Raw genomic sequence first — 23,051 nt, 5'->3', positions numbered from 1 at the left:
TGTTCTGGTTAAGCTTGAGGTGGGCCCCATTTGCCCAGGGGCTGAGGTTTGCCTAGCCTTGACTTTGAACAGTGCCAGGATATCAGAAGTGCTTCTCAGTGCTAACCATTGTTATGATGCATAGTTACCAGTCTCCAGGCCAAGGCTGCTAAATAGCTGAGTTGAGTGTCACCAAAAAGCTCTCCTTACCTCTTACTTGCCTACTTACTGATGCATGAAATTCTGCAGTTAGAGATTCTTCTTTTTGGTCTGAATAGCTCTGGAAGAAGTCCCTCTTTAGGTTTCACCTCTTAGCTCAAGGATTCTTTCCAGCACTAGCCAGCATTCAGAGAACACAGGCTCTGCCATCCTGGGCATGCAGGTGATACTCTCTGTCATTCACTCTCATACCCATTCACAGAGGAAAGTGCTATTGCTGCAGGCACACCTCTCTTTATTGCTCTTCATGTTACTGCACTTCACAGATACTGTGTTTTCACAAATGGAAAGTTTGTGGCAGCCCTGTGTCAAGCAAATCTATTAGCACCATTTTCCCAATAGCATTTGCTCACTTCCTATCACTGTGTCACATTTTGGTAATTCTCACAATATTTCAAATAGTTTTATCATTATTATATTTGTTATGGTGACCTGGGATCAGTGATCTTTGATGTTATTTCCATGATCTTCTGAAGGCTCAGATGATGGTTAGCATTTTTTAGCAATAAAGTATTTCTTTTTTTCTTTTCTTTTTTTGTCTTTTTAGCTATTTCTTGGGCCGCTCCCGCGGCATATGGAGGTTCCCAGGCTAGGGGTCGAATCGGAGCTGTAGCCACCGGCCTACGCCAGAGCCACAGCAACGCGGGATCCGAGCCACGTCTGCCACCTACACCACAGCTCACGGCAACGCCGGATCGTTAACTGAGCAAGGGCAGGGACCGAACCCGCAACCTCATGGTTCCTAGTCGAATTCGTTAACCGCTGTGCCACGACGGGAACTCCCAATAAAGTATTTCTTAATTAAGGTACATACATTGTTTTTAGACATGATGCTATCTCACACTTAAGAGATGACAGTGTAGTGTAAACATGACTTTTATATACATGCACTGGGAAGCCAAAAAATTCATGGGACTCACTTTATTGCAATATTCACTTTATTGGGGTGGTCAAATACCAAACCCATGACATCACCGAGTTTGAGGCTTCAAGTAAATTATCCTGGGCCACGCAGCCAGTCAGGGCCAAAGTGGACATTGGATGGTTCAAGTAAGACAAACCTGAGGTTGTTTTACTCGAAGGACAGGACACCTGGTCCTGAAGGACAGGCTGAGAGGGATGAAACCAGAGGAAGAGAATGGGCTTAGAAAAATGGGAGGAAAATATCCAAGGAAGTCACTATTTTCCAAAGCAGTGCTACTTCCCCATCTCTGTTCCCCGAGTCAGGTGGCACACAGAGCAGTTTTCATCACTTACCTCCCATCCTCTAGGCACTGTCTGGAGGGATTGTAACACAGACGGTACAGTGCCAGGTTTTTCTCAAGTCTACACCACTGGACTGGGTCACTTGTACCCAGACATTCTGCCTCCCTCCTACTCGCCCCTCCTCACCAAACCACACTTGTCTAAAATTAAGTACATTGGAGTTCCTGTTGTGGCTCAGTGGGTTGAGAACCTGACTAGGATCTATGAGGATGTGTGTCTGATCCCTGGCCTCACTCAGTGGGCAAGCTGCGGCATAGGTTGCAGATGTGGCTCTGATCTGGTGTGGCTGCGGCTGTGGCGTAGGCTGGCTGCTATAGCTCCAATTCGACCCATAGCCTGGGAACTTCCATATGCCACTGGTGCAGCCGTAAAAAGAAAAAACAATTAAGTGAACTATGTGAAACAAGGAAAACAAATGGATGTTGCAGGTCTGCAAAAGAGGTCTGCAGGCTGACCACTCCCCCAGCGCTGCCTCCCACTGCACAGGGAGCCCTGTGCCACAGAGAATGTGGGCTACAAAGTCAGGCAGAGTTGCCAGTGTCCAAAACAGCTTCGAGCCGCTCCTTGTCTCAGGCTCTTCCTTTGTGAAGAGCTGAGAATTCATGGTTCTGGAGCTACTCAAGGTTTTAAACAAGAGGTATAGGCCCAACCCACCTCGAGCAAGGAGCAGGAGCTGCAGGGCTAGCTCAGTGACATCCCCTCTTTCGATATAGATGCTGTCAGGGTAGTGACCTTGTACAAGGCATCTCCAGACCTGCTAGCCAGATGTCTGAGTCCACTCTGTGTACCCCAACCCAGCAGAATAGGAAAAGTGGAGTCAAAAATCCATGCGTGTTTCTTCCCTCTGTCACTAAGTAGCTGTGTGATCATAAGCCAGGCACTCAGCTTCACATCTATCCAACAGTAATTAGAATATAGTCTCAGAAGATTCCAACAAGTATAGAGAGGGGTGAGCCACCAGGTTCTGGAATCAGGCCAAAAGATCACAGCCGGCTCTACCTCCAACCACACTGTGTGCTTCAGTAGCCTCCTCTGTGAAATGGTTTTATCAGAACAGCACTGAATTCTCTCTGGCCATTTCCGGGCAATGTGTGCAAAGGGCTCAGCCCAGCGTCAAAGAGTCAACTCTCAGCATACGTTGGCCGTTGTTGTGACTTCATTCCTTTAAGACCTCTTTGTTGAGTGCAGACCACCTGTGAGGCTTCAGGTCGTGTGAATGGGGTGAACATATTCAGGCTCTATCCTGGAGGGTCCTGTTTGGTGGCTCTCAGATCGGCCTCTTTCCCGCATCCCGCCACGCCAGCTGCCCCTGCCTGCTCCTGTTGGAGCTTCCATGCTTCCACCCTCCCTCGTCAGCTCTATCCTCTGTACAACAGCAGGAAGCATCTTCCTCAAGACCTGCCCCCCTCTTGTGAAATACTCCTTTGGTGACTAGTGGATCACAGACCTGCTCAGGAGGTGTGTCCACCTAGGCACACCTTCTTCATACTCTAATGGCAGCAAGGAGGCCATGACCCACTTTTCCTGTGGATTTCCTACATCTATGATGCTTCACCAGTGTTTCTTGAGGGCTTCATCGCTCTACACTGCCACTGTCAATAATGTCTTCTGGGCCCAGGTGCTGGTGTCAAGGCCAGGGTTCTAGTCTTGGTCAGTATCCATCTCAGGGGCAAACATGAGGGCATGCTGACTCTCTCCTTACATTTCTATGCATTCAAAGTCTTGTAAATAGACATGCAATTCGCTTGAGAATCAAACTATGAGACTAGGTGTAAACAAATGATTTGGTAAATACAGATTGGGGTTATTTAGCCCCAGATATATAGGGTCAAATGTCTAGAGTTGGAAGGGACATTAATGGTAGCCCTGTCCACTCTGTTCACTTGACACATGAAGAAATTGAGGCCTAGAGAGTAAGAATATTGTCTGTAGTGTCCACAGTCATCATCCTAGGACTTAGAATTTCTGACTTCCAGACCGTCAGCACAGGCACACACCAGTACCCTCCACCCCACTCCCACATAGTACAAGCAGGCACTGTGTCATTCCTTGGTGTTTACTCTAATGGCTATTTTGATCGGTCACTTGTCCTGCCTCATCGTTAGATGATGATATGCACTGGGGTGGGGGTTGGCCATCGACTCCCCTGGAGAACCTAGTCCAGAGGTTTTTGGAGGATAGGTTCTTAAGGACCGTCTGACCGATGCAGAGATGGTCTAAAAAAGGCCTGCAGGAGTTCCCGTCGTGGCTCAGTGGTTAACGAATCTGACTAGGAACCATGAGGTTGCGGGTTCGGTCCCTGCCCTTGCTCAGTGGGTTAAGGATCTGGTGTTGCCGTGAGCTGTGGTGTAGGTTGCAGATGCAGCTCAGATCCCAAGTTGCTGTGGCTCTGGCATAGGCTGGTGGCTACAGCTCCGATTCGACCCCTAGCCTGGGAACCTCCATATGCCGCAGGAGCAGCCCAAGAAATGGCAAAAAGACAAAAAAATAAAATAAAAAAAAATAAATAAAAAAGGCCTGCAGAGCACAGGCCACTTTCAAACCCATGCCCGTGTCTCTCAGCTGGAAATTGGCCACTATGTCCACTCCGTGTTTGATATGGGTCCATTAAACTATTTCTTTTTTTTTTGTCTTTTTTTTTTGCTGTTTCTTGGGCCACTCCCGAGGCATATGGAGGTTCCCAGGCTAGGGGTCAAATCGGAGCCGTAGCCACTGGCCTACACCAGAGCCACAGCAATGCGGGATCCGAGCCGCGTCTGCAACCTACACCACAGCTCACGGCAACGCCGGATCGTTAATCCACTGAGCAAGGGCAGGGACCGAACCCGCAACCTCATGGTTCCTAGTTGGATTCGTTAACCACTGCGCCACGATGGGAACTCCCATTAAACTATTTCAATAAGCTAAGGAAAGGGAATGTTTCCTGTGGAAGAAAAAGGGTCAAATTGGGCCACTTGCTTAGATAAGCTTTGGGATAAGGAATAACATTTATGCAGTCGAGGATCTGTGGCCCCGTGGGTGTGGAGAGCTGCCAGTCCTTCACCATTTTACATAAGGGACTTGAGCATTCTAGGGTTTGGTATCCAGAGGCTGTCCTGGAACCAGTTCCCTGTGGATACCGAGGGATAACTGTAATGTGAGTTTTTTGTGTGATTTTCCATTTGTCTTCATTACTATGGCCTATTATCTGTTTTCACAGTTGTGTAGTTTTCCATTTTATGAATTTACTAACATGTATTTATCCATGTGCTGTAATGGACATGTGGATTGTTTCTAATTTTTGCTGTTATTATCAATGTTGCTGCAAAAAGTCTTATTCTGGGGCATCTCTGGAGCATATCTGAGAGTTTCTTTACCGTATGTACTGAGAGTAGAATGCTTGGTGGTAGAGTTCAGCCTTAGCAGATATCACTGAATGGCTTTTCCAAAGTGATTGGAATTTATGCATCTAGTACCATCGACACCCTCAAAACCTTTGCTGTCAGACTTAAGTTTTGGCCAAATTAGTGGTTGTAAAATGATATCTTGTTGTGGTTGTAATTTGAATTTTCTGTTTTTGACTGATTTTGTTCTCTTATGCTTACAGACCATTTCTTGTTTTCTTTAACATGTGTTTCCTTTTAATATCCTTTGCCTGATTTTTAAAAATTGAAGTATAGTTGATTTACAATGTTGTGTTTGTTTCTGGTATACAGAAAAGTGATTTAGTTATATATATATAGATGTATGTGTGTATGTATATGTGTGTGTGTATAATGTGTGTATATATGTGTGTATGTATGTATATATATTCTTTTTCATATTCTTTTCCATTATGGTTTATTACAAGATATTGAATTAGTTCTCTGTGCGATACAAAAGGATCTTTCTTTTCCTTTCTTTCTTTCTTCCCTCCCTCCCTCCTTTTTTGTTCCTTCCTTCCTTTCTTTCTTGCCACACCTTCAGTATATGGAAGTTCCCAGCTAAGGGTTGAATCGGAGCTGCAGCTGCTGGCCTACACCACAGCCATAGCAACACCAGGTCTGAGCTGCATCCAAGACCTTCGGCACAGCTTGCAGCAATGCCAGATCCTTAACCCACTGAGCAATCCCAGGGATTGAACCCACATCCTCCTGGGTACTAGTTGGGTTCTTAACCTGCTGAACCACAATGGGAACGCCAGAGGGGCCTTTCTTGTTCATCTCTTTTGTGTAAAGTAGTTTGTATCTGCCAATCTCAGACTCCTAACTTACCCCTCTTTCGTCCCCTCACTCTTTGGTAACCATAAGTTTATTTTCTATGTCTGTGAGTTTGTTTCTGTTTTGCAAACAGAAAAAAAAGTTCATTTATATCATATTTTAGTTTCCATATATAAGTGATATCATATGATAGATGTTTGTCTTTCTGACTTATTTCACTTAATATGATAATGCCTAGGTCCATCCGTATTGCTGAAAATGGCATTATTTTATTGTTTTTATAGCTGAATAATATTCCATTGTGTGTATATTGTGTATACAATATTCCACTGTGTGTGTGTGTGTGTGTGTGTGTGTGCACACGCGTGCGCACCATATCTTCTTTATTTGTCCATCTAGTCCATAGACATTTGGTTCTGTGTATTGGCTATTGTAAATAGTGCTGCTGTAAACATTAGGGTGCATGCATTTTTCTTTTCTTTCTCTTCTTTCTTTTCTTCTCTCTCTCTCTTTCTCTTTCTTTCTTTCTTACTTTTTATGGCTGCAACCATGGTATATGGAAGTTCCAGGCCAGGCATTGAATCCAAGCTGCAGCTGCAACCCAAGCTAGGATGCTCAACCCACTGCACCACAGTGGGAAGTCCACGTATATCTTTCTGAGGTGGAGATTTCTCTAGATATATGCCCAGAAGTGGGATTGCAAATCATATGCTTTGCCTGATTGTTTATTGAGTTGTTGTTTCCTATTCCTTCTTATGCCTTCTTTATATTTCCTAGATACTAATCCTCTATTAGTTACCTGTGTCACAAATATCTTCTAGTTGGTGGCTTATCTTTTCACTCTCATTATGATATCTTTCAATGAACAAAGATCTTGATTTTAATGTGGGCACATATAACAGTCATTTCCTTTATGAGTTTCATTCCTGTGTCTTAAAGAATCATTCCATCCATGCCGGGGGCGGGGGGCATGAAGCTATCCTCTTACTTCCTCTATTTTCTTCCTGTAGGAAGACATCCTGAGACTCCTACCGGTGGATGCTCTCCCATCTCGTGCTGAACACACCGCCTTCATAGCTCTTCCCCTCCTCTGCTGCAGTGAGCAGTTGAATTGCATTCCCCTCGTAGGCCAGAAACAGAGAACCTCGATCACCGAGTTCCAATTTTGCAGCTCTTACAATGCCTGGCACACAGTTGTCTCTCTTCTCTATGGCATCTTCATTTCTTGCCATCTTACAACCTCTTTTGTCTTTGCCTCTGCAGCACTGGTTCTCAACCATACCCCCACACCTTGCCAAAGCCCTACCCCAGGCTTTCTGATTTAATCGTTCTGGGTGGGGACCTGGCATTAATGTTTTTAAAAATCTCTTCAGGTGCTCTTATGTGCTGTCAGGGCTGAGAACCACTGCTCTCTAGGTTAGAGGATAGGTCTATCCTCTGTGAAACAGACCCTCTTCTCACCCTCCTCTGGCCCCTTATCTCAGCCAGAATCCCAAACAACAAGCCAAGAGAGAATGCTGGAATACTGCACTGCAGGTCTTGAAAGTCCTCAGGAGGTGGTCTGCCAAGAGCCCACCTGTATCTCTACCCATCGAGGCTGCCATATTGGTGGTTTCACTTGCTGCTGATGGGAATTGGATGAGTGGGCAGGTGTGAAGAAGTTTGGAAGGGGTGAGGGGATGTATGTACCATCTGCAAGAAAGGCAGAGGGAAGGAGAGAGAAGCCAAAGAAACGTATTTTGGAAAGTTTTGACAGGAATCTGCCTCCTTCCCCATCTGTTTTGGAGAAATGTAAATGTGCCCGTGTTCCCAGGTGACTGGCCGGCGGGCAGGCTCTTTGGAATTCTGTGAACTGGCCATCTGTCATCCTGTAATAAATGATAGCTATAAAAGAAAGTGATTATGGCGCCGATAGGGGGAGAGGCATTTGTTTATATTCTTATAATATGTATCAGATTGAATAGAAATTATCACTTAAAATTGACAAATGGAGAGCAGGGTTCCTTGGAGAGGGAGTCAGGGACACAGCTGCAGTGATGGGACTGTGGGCAAACTTTATTTGACCAAGTGTCAGAGACTAGCTCAGCCCCAGAGACTCCTAGAGTTGCCAGGTCCCTGAGGGTAGGAACCCAAACCTTCTCTGGACATTTTAGGTATGCATTTGGTGGATGTGCCTTGGCTGGTGCATATAGCAGTCATCAGCCCACCTTCTGGGCAGGGGAGGGGAGGGGTGTGTCTTTGAGATCAGCACAAAGCTAAATCTGCCTGCTCTGTGTCTGTGGGAGCAGCTTGACCTTGTGACTCCTGTGCATGCTCCCCAACAAAGGACTCCCCCCATTTGATTTTTCCCCTTCCAGCCAAGCTTTTCCAGCCTCTGGCATGAAGCCTGCCAGCTGGGTCTCTAACCTTCTGATTTAGCCTTTCTCTTCCACCCCATCCTGCCCCCCAGCTGCCTTGTTTCCTGTCCTTCCAGAGTAGCATGCTTCCTTGAAGGGACCTGGAGGGCTCACGTCCCGAATCGTGTGGCCCCACGTTTCTGGTGCAGCCCGGTTACCTCCTGCTTCCCAGCCCCAGTGCTTATATCTTCCAGGGAAAAGTAAAGGCCTGAGTAGCCCGGCTGCACCCTCATCTCCTCCCAATCACATACCTTGGCTAAAACCTCCAGTCTCTCCAGCTCTAAAATGCAGTGGGTTTTTCCCCCAAGTTCTAGGATAGTAAAATTTGATGTTTATAGAGTGCCAGCCACTTTTTCATACCCTACAGGTTAGGCAAGGAAGGTTTTATTTCTCCTCATCTTCCACCTGGGGTAACTGAACATTAGAGAAGTTACATGGCCAGGGTGACATATTAGGGTGGGCAGAGTGACCCACTATTCCTTCTTTGCAAGGGCCTTTGACTTCTGATGAATACCTTTAAGGCAATCGGAGATCCTCTTTCAGTTTTCAAATACTCTTGACATTCTTCCCTCTTTTTGGAGAATTTGACTGTATTTATACACATGTAAATATAAAATTGCATTTGTATATGAAGCATATGTTTCTATATTTTAACTGTATTTACATTTTTAATGCTCACCTCCAGCCTCAGTCAGGGTGATTCCAGTCATTCTGATTGTCTTGGTTCACTTTTCATAGAACCCTGAGGAGGAGTTCATGGGGATTCCTTGGACGTGCAGAAGTTTGTCTGCAGCCTTTATATCTGACTATCGGTTTGTATAGATAGAACATCCTTTGTTTGCTTTTACTTTCCTGGCATAGCTTTAATATATTGATCTATTTTTAAGAAAATGTTGGCACAAAATATTGCTCTTGACAAGTCCAAGGACAATTTGATTCCCCCCCCCCCATAAGTGACTTGGCTTTTTTGGGACTTTGACTGCAGTGCTTTTCCCTTGCCCTTGTCTAAGGGAGTTGTGTGTTCTTGGACTGTTAGAAAAGGGATACAGGAAAGATAGCTTTTCTAGCTTTCTGCTCAAGATATTGCTCTTTGGTTGTTTTCTTGAAGTGATTAAAAGTATGACCTCTGGACTTCCCTGGTGGCCTAGCAGTTAAGGATTCAGTGACATCACTACTGTGGCTCAGGTTCAATCCCTGACCTGGGAACTTCTGCATGGTGTGGGCATAGCCGTAAATGAATGAATGAATGAATGAATAAATAAATAAATAAATAAATGAAAAGACTCAATAATCCTCAATAGCATAATGACAGTGTGTATATTAAGACTGTGAAATTGATATGGGGATGTGGAGAGTGGGAAGAAGCTTTAAAAAAAATGGGTCAGCAGTTAACGAATCTAACATTCATGAGGACGCAGGTTGGATCCCTGGCCTCCCTCAGTGGGTTAAAGGATCTGGTGTTGCCGTGAGCTATGGTGTAGGTCGCAGATGTGGCTCGGATCCTGTGTTGCTGTGGCTGTGGCGTAGGCCAGCAGCTGCAGCTCTGATTCGACCACGAGCCTGAGAAGCTCCATATGCTGCAGGTGTGGCCCTAAAAAAAAGCAAATAAATAAATAAATAAAATAAAATAAAGATGACCTGTTTCTGAGACCTCTGCTCCCCTGACTTTTATCTTCAGTGCCATGCAGTAGAACTCTCTGTGATGATGGAAACACTCTGTGTCTGCTCTGTCCTCTACAGTAGCCACACAAGGGAAGTCACCAGTCGCAGGTGGTTATAGGAAATGTGAAACACGATGGAACCCTTGTACACTATGGGTAGAAATGTAAACTGGTGCAACCGCTATGAAAAGCAGTATGGATGTTTTTCAAAAAACTAAAAATAGAATTACTGTATGACCCAGCATGTCCACTTCTGGGTATATATCCAACCCCCACCCCCAACACCAATTCAAAAAATACATGCACCCCAGTGTTCATAGCAGCATTATTTATAATTGCCAAGATGTGGAAACAACCTAAGGGTTCATCAACTAATGAATAGATAAAGAAGATGTGGTAGTTATACACACACACAATGGAATACTACTTAGCCATTAAAAGAACAAAATTATGCCATTTGTAGTAACATTGTTAGATTTGGAGGGTATTATGCTAAATGAAGTAAATCATGGAGAGAAAGATAAATATTGTATCATATGACATGTATAATCTAAAAAATACACCAAATTAGTGAATATTACAAAAAAGAAGCAAACAGGAGTTCCCGTTGTGGCTCAGTGGGTTAAGAATCTGACTAGTATCCATGAGGATGTGTGTTTGATCTCCGGCCTTGCTCAGTGGGTTAAGGATCTAGAGTTGCCATGAGCTGTGGTATAGGTCAAAGATGCTGCTCGGATCTCGAGTTGCAGTGACTGTGGTGTAGGCTGGTGGCTACAGTTCTGATTCTACCCCTGGCCTAGGAACCTCCACATGCTGCATGTGCAGCCCTAAAAAGACAAAAAAAAAAAGAAAGAAAAAAGAAAAAGAAACGTTAAAATTTAACTTTAGTTAGTTTAATTCTGAAAAGCCATATAGGACTAGTGATTTCCATATTGAATGGTGCAGAATTTTAGATTTTCTCTCTCCTTTGCTCTGTCTCCTCAGTTTGAAGGCTCCAACCAGTAGTCCCTCCTCTGTGTGGGGTTCTGTCCTGAAAGGGAGCCCTCATTTGTGAGTTTCAACAGTTATCAAGTCTAGACTGCTCCTGGGCACCCTCACCTGTGACTCAGGGCCTGCCAAGACCCCTTGGGTCTCACTGCTCTTCCACACTGGCCTGTCTCTCTTTCAGGCCGGCACCTTGTTTCTGCACCTAGTGACAATGCTGGATCCTTAACCGCTAGGCCACCAGGGAACTCCAGCATCAGAAGCAACTTGGTTTTGTTTCTGCTCCCTTTGGCACAGTTGCTGACACCACAGTACTAGGGCTACTAGGGGGGCTTGTCCTCCCCACTCGTATCTGGGGGTTCGTGGGATTTCTCTTCATCAGTTTGCTATCGATGTTGCCTATGGACTTTTTGTTTTTCCAAACTGGTTCCTCCATCTGTTTCCCTGGGAAGTTCACGGAAATTCAAAACTATGCTGACACTGGTGCCATTGTTCTGTTTTTATTTCAGAAGATCTTGTCTGTGTATATATCTCAGAAATACAGCCATTCTTGTGGATTTTCTGATGCTTAAAGTCTCGGCAAGAAAAGCTACATGTACAGGCATACCTCGCTTTCTTGTGCTTTATATACAGATACCGTGGGGTTTTTTTGTTGTTTTTTGGGTTTTTTTGTTTTTTTTTTTTTTTTTAAATTGAAGGTTTGTAACAACCCTGTGTCTAGCAAGTCTTGTGGCGCCATCTTTCTAACAACATTTTCTCACTTCCTTTCTCTGTGTGATTTTTCACAGTATTTCAAATTGTCTCATTATTATTGTATTTGTTATGGTGATCTGGGATCAGTGGTCGTTGATGTTATTACTGCAAAATATAAATTACGACTCACTGGAGGCTCAAATGATGGCTAGCATTTTTTTTTAGCCATAAAGGTTTTTTTTTGGTCATACCCATGGCACGTTGAACCCGCACCAGAATAGTGAGCCAAGCCACAGCAGTGACAATGCTGGATCCTTAACCACTAGGTCACCAGGGAACTGCAGCAATAAAGTATTTTTAAATTAAGGTATGAACATTGTTTTTTAGACATAATACTGTTATCACATGCTTAATGGAACTACAAGACAATGCAAACATAACTTCTGTATGCACTATGAAACAAAAAAAATGATCTGACTCACTTTATTGCTATGCTTGCTTTATTGCTATGCTTGCTTAATTACGGCTGCCTTGGAACTGAACCCTTAGTACTTCCAAGATATGCCTGTGGTAAAATACTTGTTATGTGAGAAGCACTTAAAAAATATGTGTTAAATGAGTGAAGGCTCTCAACAACATTGGATCAACTTCAGACACTCAAGCAGATCCTAATAGCATAGCAGAAGTTCTGGGTCCCTGAGCCACCATGGCAGAAATGGACCTCTTCTGCAATAATTTAGGAGCCAGGATTGGATGGCATCTGTGACTGTGAAGCAAGGCAAAGGGGCTGACTCTAGTTGGCTCTGTGCTGCCCTTGAGCCTCCTGGATGCGGATCAACAAGCAGAAGAGCAAACTGGATAAGGGACCCCCAGCAAAAAGAGGGAGGCAGTGAATTTAGAATTGAGCACCAGAGGAAGTGAGAGAGATGACTTAGAGTGAGATGTCTATTATGTGCACGAAACCGCAGAGGTACTGTGGACAGAATACGTGAATGGTAAACCAATGAATGAGACTCAGGGAGCTTCTCTTGATGAGGAAACAAACCTTGAATGGGCTGGATATGACTTGAACCACCTAGTACTGCAGTATCCAGAATGCTCTCCTGTGCGAAAATAGCCTCACACGGGCTTTTCTGGGTATTGACACCCCCCCCCCCCACTGCCACTCCCCAGACCCCAACCCCTCAGCAAAGATCCCACTAGGCAATCAGATGCTTTTCCCAAATCTGCAAACATGCATGATGTTAACCAAGAAATTCACTGATGAGAAAGCCCACTCATGTACAGAGACCTCTAGAACGCCACGCGGAAGCCTGGGACCCACAGTCTCTGAGTACACTCACAGGGAGCCCAGAGCCTCCCTGACCCAGCTTCTGGAGGCCTTCACTGCTGCCCTCCACCCAGTGCTGGCCTCTCCTGGCCCATTGGCCTTCTCTTCCCATTCATTTCAAAGAGCTGAGATTGGAAAAGTGGGTGCAGGAAGCAGCCCACCTCTACTCCCCTGGGAAGTTATAGCCCTTCCTTATTTCCCACAAGAAGGGGCCACTATCCAACTCAAGAACCAGAACATGAGGAGCCAAGACCCCCCCCCCCCCCCAGCCGCCACAATGTCACCCTGGGTGCACCAGTAACATCTGCATCTGAAGGATTGTGAGACATTAAGGCCAAGAAGCACCTGCTGGACACAGACTCAGAGGAGACTGTGGAGGTTACCGATGAGAGTCATCCCAGGGCCTTCCTTCAGCCCCATCCCAACGCTGCAGTGGCCTTTTGAGGCTTTCTGAAGGGCTGCAGTGTGTGCCATCCCCAGAAACATGAAATGAGCCATGCAGATGGGTAACGTCAGTGTCTGCCCCCATGACTTCATGTCGCTAAACACTCCTGTTTCCGAGGGTCTTCTGGTGCTTCCCTCCCTTCCTGACAATGGGATGTTGATGTCTAGGAGCTTGTGCCCTGCACTGATTTCCAGAAAGCCTTTGTTCTCATTGCTTTGATGAGGACAATAAGAGAACCTCTCCCCGGCTTGGACTCACAGATATGCAAGTCCAGGTCATGGGACTTTTGAGGTTACTTGACATCTCCCAAACACGCTCCCAACCACAGCCACCTTCCACAAATCATCCATGTTGGAGCGATCCGTTTAAATTTCTCTAACTCTATGGAGTTCCCATCGTGGCGCAGTGGTTAATGAATCCGACTAGGAACCATGAGGTTGCGGGTTCGGTCCCTGCCCTTGCTTAGTGGGTTAACGATCCGGCGTTGCCGTGAGCTGTGGTGTAGGTTGCAGACGCGGCTCGGGTCCCGCGTTGCTGTGGCTCTGGCGTAGGCCGGCAGCTACAGCTCCGATTTGACCCCTAGCCTGGGAACCTCCATATGCCGCAGGAGTGGCCCAAGAAATAGCAAAAAGACAAAAAAAGAAAAAGAAAAAAACAATTCTCAAACTCTGCTAGAATCTTGTTAAAATTTTCAATCTGTGTCAGCTAGGATTATTTGGGCAATTAGCAGAAATTTGAAGCTACAGTAGTTTAAACAAGTTAGAGGTTTTTCTCTGAGGCAAAAGGCTCATGGAGAGAAGAGGTTCAGTCCCTCAATGTGGTCAGTATCCCCGGTTCCTTTAACTTTCTGTGTCACCACCCTTAGTGCATGGCTTCTAGCTCCAGGGGACCTCAAAGCTGCAGAATGGATATTGCAGCTCAGGTCATCATACCCACCTTCCTGGCATGAAGAAAGAAGAAAAAGGTGAGCTTGCTAGAGAGTCAGCCCCTTTCAAAGAGATTTCCTGAAAGCCCCACACAGTGACCTACTCTAACATCTCATGGGGTCCTGACTGCAAGGAAAACTGGGAAATGTAGTTTTTTAGTTGGTCACATTGCCAACCTCAACAGTATAAAGATTTTTGTAGGCGTTTCCTGGTGGTACAGCTGGTTTCAGATCTAGTGTTGTCGCTGCTGTGGCTGAGGTTGTTGCTGTGGAGTGGATTTGATTCCTGGCCCTGAGTCTTCCACATGCCACTGGTGCGGCCAAAAAGAAATAATTAAATTACATTAAATAACATTTTATTAGTAAAAAATTACCTAACAACGCCCAACCCTTATTGAGTACTTATTCAGTGCTGCTTCTGAGCACTTCACATACATCATGTCATTGAACACCCATAACAGCTGGAAACAATTATTAGCCTTATTCTTCATAAGAGGTAACTGAGGCATAACAATTTCCATAATTTTTTCAAAGGGCAGAGCCAGGACTGGGATGCAGGCGGTCTAGCTCTAGAGCCAGAGCCCTTAAGCTGCAGGCAATGCCACACTTGAAGGAGGTAGAGGAGGCAGCCCCATTTCACCAGGGATGGCAGTTGCTACCACTGATGGCAGGGAACCAGCTGAGGGCATTGATCAGGGCCAATCCGAGTGCTGTGGGCCACCAAGTTCCTCCCTCACTCAGGTGATTTCCATCCCTTTGCCCTCAGCCGGTCAGGGCCCCCCTCTCACCCTCTTCTCCATAATTTCTTAGTCACGGCTTGTGGCCTGATGAAGAGCGTGGCCTTTGGGGTCAGAGAGGCCAAGTTCAAAGCTGTTCTTTGAGACCTGAGCAAGTTCCCCTACCTCTGAGGTGCAGCCCCCCCTTATTCAGTGCCCAGCCTTGCTAATTCCTGGTCCCCTATCCTGTCCCTGCCTGTCCTTAGCTGTTGTTCTGTCTTCCCCTCTTCTTCAGTTCTTCCTCTCCATTTTTCTCAAGCAACATCCCTTATTTCTTTCTTTAAAATAAAAGAAACAATCTTTCAACCAGGGCTTAGTTTTTATACACTCGTCTTCTTGCGCCCCTCCTTCCCTCCTTCCTCCTCCCTCCTTCTCTCCCTACATCCCATTCCTCCCCCGGCCCCCTGACCTGGCGCACAGCCACCCCCCACCCCCAGCTGACCTGGGAGCCCTGCTGCCAGGGCTATGAACATGATGCAGCTGGCACGGCCCCCTCCCCAGGGCAGCCACTTACTGTCGCTAACAGGCCTGGTGTCCCCAGCTCCCTTCCTGGTGCTTGGGAGGAGAGAGTCCTGAGCGTAGAGGACTTTGATTTTCCTCTGAGGGCCTTTCCTTCCTTGTTTCTGCTGCAGTCTCTCCTGCCCTGCTCTGGCCCCATGGCAGCTTGAAAGGGTTTTGGGTCTCTCTCCTTCACTCAGCAAACACTAATTAATTAACAAGAAGAGTCGATAGGACCAATAAAGAACTGCAAGGCTGGCTTGGCAGGTGGAGACAGCCTTTTAGGATGGAGGGCTGCGCATTACGCTGTGGGAGGGCTGGAGCCCCAGGGGTGGATCCTCTGTCTATCCCTGCCATCTCTTCCAGCCTCCAGGCTGAGATTTCTGGGTAAAAGTAACTTGCTCTGCTATCAAACAAATCTACACAGCTTATCTCATTCATCCTTGGAGCACCCCCACTGCACCCCCACTTCACTGATGAGGCAGTGCCCAAGTTCAAATAGCAGTGAGAGTCACACACACTCCTACCACAAGTCTGCCTGGATTTGTGCAGACAATCCACTTGTTTTAATAGGACCAGGGACAAGAGTAGTGGCCATCAGCCCCCTGCAGGGCCTTGCTCAGTCCCAGGTCTGCCAGGCAAAGCTGTGAGAACTAGTGTGGCAGGCATCACAGCACAGCTACCCAAAGCCATTCCAGAGCCCCCTCAGTTTCACCTGCCCCTCTCTGTACAGGATGCAGTCACATACTCACCTTTTCAGTGTCTTTTGCAGCTAGAGATGGTCATGTGACTCAGGTTCCACCAGAACATGCAAAAAGAAGCTTGTAGAAATCTCCAGGGGAGTTTTGTTGCCTTGGATGTAAGGAGAGGGCTTTTTGCCTATTCTCTTCCTTCCTGTTTGGGATAATGGTATGAAGATATAATGTTGGGAGCTGAGGCAGCTGTTTGGTGAGCATGAGGTAGTAAGCTTGAGAACCAAAGCTAACAAGTGGAAGCCTATAAAGAGCCTGAGTCAGGGTGCACTGCCCCCCAGTCCCAACTTCCACCTCCAGACATATTATTAGGGGAGGAAAATAAACCTCTATTTGTTTACTTTTTTTTTTTTTTTTACTATGGGCAGAATTAAGTCCTCCACCCCCAAAGATGTTCATATCTTAATCACCAGAACCTGTGAAAATAGGTTATACACAGGACATAAAGGCAGCAGATGGAGTTAAAATTGCTAATTGGTTGTTTTCCAATTAGGAAGATTGTCCTGGATTATCTGAATTAGTCAGGATTCTTCAGAGAAACAGAATTTATATACATATAATTGGTTAATGGGGTTGTGGGGGTGGGAAAGGTTGAAATATATAGAGCAAGCCAGCAGGCTGGAAATTCAGGGAAGGGTAGATGTTGCCATCTTGAGTCAGAAATCTGCAGGCTGGAAACCTAGGCAGGATTCCATATTGCAGATTTGAGGCAGAATTGCTTCTTTTTCTGTCTCTGCCCTTAGGCCTTCAGCAGATTGGATTAGGCCCATCCACATTAATTTGCTCTACTCAGAGTCTACTGATTTAAATGTTAATCACATCTAAGAACATTCTTTTCTTTTTCTTTCTTTCTTTCTTTTTTCCCCACTGTATAGCAAGGGGATCAAGTTATCCTTACATGTGTACTTTTTTTCCCCCACCCTTTGTTCTGTTGCAATATGAGTATCTAGACATAGTTCTCAATGCTACTCAGCAGGATCTCCTTGTAAATCTATTCTAAATTGTATCTGATAAGCCCAAGCTCCCGATCCCTCCCACTCCCTCCCTTTCCCATCCGGCAGCCACAAGTCTATTTTCCAAGTCCATGATTTTCTTTTCTGTAGAGATGTTCATTTGTGCTGGATATTAGATTCCAGTTATAAGTGATATCATATGGTATTTGTCTTTGTCTTTCTGGCTCATTTCACTCAGTATGAGATTCTCTAGTTCCATCCATGTTGCTGCAAATGGTATTATATCATTCTTTTTTATGGCTGAGTAGTATTCCATTGTGTATATATACCACCTCTTCCAAATCCAATCATCTGTCGATGGACATTTGGGTTGTTTCCATGTCCTGGCTATTGTGAATAGTGCTGCAATGAACATGCAGGTGCATGTGTCTCTTTATTAAGTAGAGTTTTGTCCGGATATATGCCCAAGAGTGGGATTGTGGGGTCATATGGAAGTTCTATGTATAGATTTCTAAGGTATCTCCAAACTGTTCTCCATAGTGGCTGTACCAGTTTACATTCCCACCAACAGTTCAGGAGGGTTCCCTTTTCTCCACAGCCCCTCCAGCACTTGTTATTTGTGGGTTTATTAATGATGGCCATTCTGACTGGTGTGAGGTGGTATCTCATGGTAGTTTTGATTTGCATTTCTCTTATGATCAGCGATGTTGAGCATTTTTTAATGTGTAAAAACATTATTTTCAAACTTAACAACGAACAACCCAATTGAAAAATGGGTGGAAGACCTACTATGTAGCCATTTCTCTGAAGAAGACGTATGAATGGCCAGTACACCTATGAAAAGATACTCAACAGTGCTAATTATTAGAGAAATACAAATCAAACTACATCGAGGTACCATCTCACACTGGTCAGAACAGCCATCAATAAATCTATAAATAGCAAATGCTGGAGAGGGTGTGGAGAAAGGGAATCCTCCTATACTGTTGGTGGGAATATAAATTGGTACAACCACTATGGAAAACAGTATGGCAGTTCCTCAGAAAACTAAATGTAGAACTACCATATGATGCAGCAGTCCCACTCCTAGGCATATATCTGGACAAAACTATAATTTGAAAAGATACATGCAGCTTGGCACTCACAGTATCCAAGACGTGGAAACAACCTAAATGTCCATCAACAGATAAATGGATTAAGAAGATGTGGTGCATATATACAATGGAATAGTTCTCAGCCATAAAAAAGAACTAAATAATGCCATTTGCAGCAATATAGATGCAAATAGAGATGATCATACTAAGTGAAGTTAAGTCAAAAAGAGAAAAACCCACCATATAATATCACTTATATGTGGGATGTAAAATATGGCACAAATGAACCTATCTACCAAACAGAAACAGACAGACTCAGACATGTAGGATAGACTTGTGGTCTCCAGGAGGGAGGGGGATGGGAGTGGGATGGATTGGGAATTTGGGGTTAATAGAGGCAAACTATTAGATCATAGGGAAACATGTCCAATCTCCTAGGACAGACCATGATGGGAAGATAAACTTTAAATGGATAAGCAATGAGATCCTGCTGTACAGGACTGGGAACTACATCTAGTCACTTGTGATGGAGCATGATGAAGGATAATGTGAGAAAAAGAATGCACATATGTATGTGTGACTGGGTCACTTTGCTGTACAGTAGAAAATTGACAGAACACTGTAAACCAACTATAATGGAAAAAATAAAATCATTTAAAAAAATTTTTTTAAATATATGTGAGAGTTCCCACTGTAGCACAGTGGGTTAAGAACCTGACTAGTATCCATGAGGATGCAGGTTCAATCCCTGGCCTTGCTCAGTGGGTTAAGAATCTGGCATTGCTGCAAGCTCCAGTGTAAGTCACAGATGCAGCTCAGATCTGGCATTGCTGTGGCTGTGGCATAGGCCTGCAGCTGCAGCTGCAGCTTCCAGACCCCTAGCCTGGGAACTCCCGTATGTTGCAAGTGTGCCCCTAAAAAGAAAAAAGAAGTGGATACATATGTGTGACTAAGTCACTCTTCTATACAGCGGGAATTGGCACAATATTGTAAATCAACTATAATATTTTTAAAAAGCCAAAAAATAAAAATAAATGAAAAATAAAAAGTATTTTCAGGGGTTCCCATTGTGGCTTCGTTGGCTAAGGGCTTGATGTTGTCTCTCTGAGGATACTGGTTCGATCCCTGGTCTCCCTCAGTGGGTTAAGGATCTGGCATTGCCACAAGCTGCAGCATAGGTTGCAGATGTGGCTTGGATCTGGTGTTGCTATGGCTATGGTATAGGCTGAAGCTGCAGCTCCAATTCGATCCCTTGCCCAGGAACTTCCATATGCTATAGACACAGCCATAAAAAAACAAAACAGTATCTTTATAGCAACATCTACACTGGTGTCTGACCAAAGAAATGGACACTATTGGCTGGCCAAGCTGACACTTAAAATTAACCGTCACAGTGATCATGTAGTTCCTTAAATTATGGGAGACAGAAGCAGAGAAGCGAATGTATGAGTGATTCCATGGGATAAAGACTTGACTGGTCATTGCTGGCTTTGAAGTTGGAAGGGAGCCATGAATTCTCCTAAAGAATGTGCCAAGGAGCGTGGGCAGCCTCTAGAAGCTGACAATGTCAATAAAAGGGGTTTTCCTCTAGAACGTAGCCTTGTTGATATTTTGATTTTTAATCTGATAAGACCCCTTTGGGTCTTCTGACCTTCAGAACTGTAAGATGATAAAGGTGTTGTTTTAAGCCACTTAGCTTGTGTAGTTTATTAGAGCAATAATAGGAAATGAGCACAGACACTATTAGTTCAGGGTTTTTTTTTTTTTTTTTTCCCCCGAGTCCTTGCAGCCAGACATACACATCTGACACTCACTTGGGACTGTCACTTTACCCCTCTGGACTTGCAGTCCCTCTTTGGCAAGGGTGGGAGTGGAGGGGATTTTGCAGATAGGAGGGCTCTGGGCCTGTGCCAGTCCTGCCTGTCTTGAGTTCTAAGCCTGCTCCTCTCAGGGGTGGCCTGCCATTGCCTTTCTAGGTTCCTCCTCTGTGGGATTATGCAACCAACACTCCAGGATGTTGGCCCTGTGTGCTGGCTCTTGCCTTTGAGGTTCCCCAGCCACGTGCTGAGCTCTCCAAGGAAAGGAGTCCTGTCTCTTTTCCTTATATCTATCCACAGCACTCCCAGCATGATCCAGCTTTTCTAACGCCTTCCATTACCGGCCCTTTGGCCTAGGATGAGTTGCTTTACTTCTCTGAGCCTCAAGCTATTTGTCTATAACAAGCAGATAATAAAAGTACCTACCTTATTGGCTTATTATGAGAATAAACGAGGTAATAATCCGTACTCATTTAGCCCAGGAGGGCACAGACAGTGTGCCCTCAATAAATATCGACGATTATTGGTGGTATTATTTTATTGACCAGAATAACTATATCAACCAGAGGTTACTTTCAACCATTTTGCTGTTGAGGAAACTCATGTTCAAAGATGTCAGTGAACTTGCTTGAGGATACAGAGCTTGGAGGAAATACTTAAATTTGGAACTCAAATTGGCCCAGTTAAATCAAAGGAAGTAACACATGTGAAGTGCCTGGAACAGGCCTGGAACATACCAGGTTCTCACTAAGTGATAAATGGTTATTATTTCTATTACCCTGACTTATGTCTGTTTATTCCATTCACAGTTATTGTGTGCCAACTGTGAATGTGTCAAGTCCTGTACTAAGGAGGAAGAACATAGTTTATCTGTCACACTGTACTCAAGGCCCTCTTCAACCACTTGCTATTTCTTTAAATTAATTGCAGTGGGGCAGCTGTCCACAGGGGCAGGAATGGGGTGCAGCAGGACCGACAGCAGGGATCCCATATTGTCTTCCCTCCATTGTAACCTGTGGGGCTATTTTTCATCTCTTGAGATGGATTTTCCTTCCCTACTCTGGGCCTTTCTTGCTGCTGTTTCCTCCCCTCTCCTCCTTCCTTCTCCCACTTCTGCCTTTGGCAATCCCATCTGTCCTTTAAAGCCCAAGGTGCCTCCTACCCTGACCACAAAGGCTTCCTGGACAAACCCACCCAGCTCCCCTGGAGCAACTCAGGCTGCTGAATCCACGGGTGATGATCTAAGTATTTCAGAACCAGAAGTTCCCATTGTGGCGCAGTGGAAACGAATCCAATAGTATCCATGAGGCTGTGGGTTTGATCCCTGGCCTCAATCAGTGGGTCGGGGCTCCAGCATTGCCATGAGCTGTGGTGCAGGTCACAGATGCGGCTTGGATCCAGCAGCTGCAGTTCCAATTCAACCCCTAGCCTGGGAACTTCCATATGCCATTGGGGGGGGGGGGCATAAAAAGCAAAACCAAACCAAACAAAACAAATAAATAAATATTTGAGAACCAGCAGGTCATGGGCGTGGAGGGTCAGGATGTGCCCCAGCTGTAAGTGGTTTTAAGGGGGCTCCCCAGCCAAAGAGCAGGCCTTGGAAGCCACTCAACTGGCACTTGGCCTTGGCTGCCCTGAATGATAGATAACTTTACATTTTTCATCTTTTTCTCTTTATAGTGACTAAGTTGTAAGCTTCTTTGAGTTTCTCACAGCACTTGGCCTAGTGTTTTTATCCTGTGTATCTATTAGGAATACTTAGGTGCAAATAACAGCAAAAGCAACTATTGGTGTTTTCAACAAATAGAAGTGTATTTTCCCCCAAAACAAGGAGTCTGAGAGTAGACGACTCTGGGGGTGGTTCAGTGGCTCAACAGCATCAGGACCAGAATCTCTGCATGTCTGTTGGCTTTTCCCTCCTATTCAAAAAACAGCTGCCACAGCTCCAAAGAGAAGACAAGGAACAGTGATGCCAGCAATAGCTGTCCTTTCCAGCTTGCTCTCCCCCTTAAGTTGTATTGGCCACATGGGGTCACATGATCATTCTTACCTGCAAAGGAGCCTGGGAATCTAAGCATTTCCCTTTTTCAGTCGGAGGTGGATGCAGGCTGGAAGGGAGGGGCTGAGATGGATATTGTATTAGATAGTGAGCCCCCAGTGTCCACTGCACCATGCCTCAATGCATGAATGAATAAATGAAAGAATGAGTCTAAGAGATGATTGTCACCTGGACAAATTTGTGCTAGAAAGGAAGGCAGGGATCTGGTTTTCAGAACCCTCTGTGGTCACTACATCAAGGGTCACGCCTGTTGAGTTTGCTCCCAACTTTCCAGGCCTATCATCCCTCCCTCCTCCACTTGGCCCCCTTGCAGTCTCCCCTCGATTGTGGAACCCCAGTACAGCTCTTCACGGCCAGAGGAAGCAGGCGGGGGTCCATCCTGTCTGCTGCTCCCTGCCCCCACCCTGTCCATACAAGATTGATAATGAAACCAATACCTTTCACCAGCGTAATTTTCATATTTAATGAGCGTGACTCAAAAACTATTACATTAATTAGTCAAATCCCACAAACCGTTAATGGCGCACGCAGTAATTAATATCGTATTCAATTAAAAAATGACCTGTTTCGGGGAGCCTCTCTCAGGCTGGGGGCATCAGGGGGCAGGGGTGTCTGCAGACAGGCTAGCAGAGCCTGTGCTCGCCATTGCTCTTTCTTTTCCTTTTTCTTTTCCCAGCGCTTCATGGAGGGAGAAGGTGCCAGGAGAACCCAGTCCTTGGGCGCGGCTGCCCAGCCAGCGGCTGGCTTCCCTCTGCTTGGCTGCTCTCCCCCTCGCCCCTTTCCCCCTGCCAAGCCGACAGTCTACTCACTGTGATTTATGGGAGGGCCTGGCACAGGGCTCACAGACTGGAAAATTTCCAGTTTACACAAGAATTCCCTGAAAAATGAGCTTGGTTAATTTATTTCTTTCATTAACGAGTTTGAACTGTGAGATAATCTTTCTGAGCTTCCCCCCCACCCCAATGCCCACCCTGCATTGTTCACACACGCTGACGAGCTGCACCCTTGCCCACCTCCTCTCCTGTC

General features: G+C 45.4%; 1 long non-coding RNA gene across 1 annotated transcript in view; it reads left to right on the top strand.

Annotated features, from left to right (window-relative positions):
* Positions 1–23,051, top strand: part of LOC125135875 (uncharacterized) — a 170,012-nt gene that overhangs the window by 38,292 nt on the left and 108,669 nt on the right. The window lies entirely within an intron of this gene.

The sequence above is a fragment of the Phacochoerus africanus genome, chromosome 9 (genome assembly GCF_016906955.1).
Source record: "Phacochoerus africanus isolate WHEZ1 chromosome 9, ROS_Pafr_v1, whole genome shotgun sequence".
In the NCBI taxonomy this organism is placed as follows: Eukaryota; Metazoa; Chordata; class Mammalia; order Artiodactyla; family Suidae; genus Phacochoerus; species Phacochoerus africanus.
This window is presented reverse-complemented; position numbering and strand designations above follow the sequence as displayed.